The following is a 283-nucleotide window of genomic DNA, read 5'->3' on the forward strand; positions in this document are numbered from 1 at the left end:
GGCCACGTGACACGGGGGGAGCAGGGCGAGGCACAGCCCTGGAGGAGAAGCCCTGCTTCCGGCCGGGACACTCTGCCGAGGTTAGCCTCTCGCCATGTGCACCCCCAAATCTGCAGGCGGCCTGCTGATGGCACCCCTTGGAGTCCCAGCTCCCGCACAGAGACCGGCAGGTGCACACAGGCCACCCCCCCCCACCACCACCTCAAGGCCCACTGCTGGGCCGCCTCTCACCCAGGGAGACCCCGTCTCTCACTCCTTCCCCCAACCACAGCCAGGGGCGCAG

This window comes from Condylura cristata, unplaced genomic scaffold (assembly GCF_000260355.1).
Source record: "Condylura cristata isolate star-nosed mole 26May11 unplaced genomic scaffold, ConCri1.0 scaffold00034, whole genome shotgun sequence".
In the NCBI taxonomy this organism is placed as follows: domain Eukaryota; kingdom Metazoa; phylum Chordata; class Mammalia; order Eulipotyphla; family Talpidae; genus Condylura; species Condylura cristata.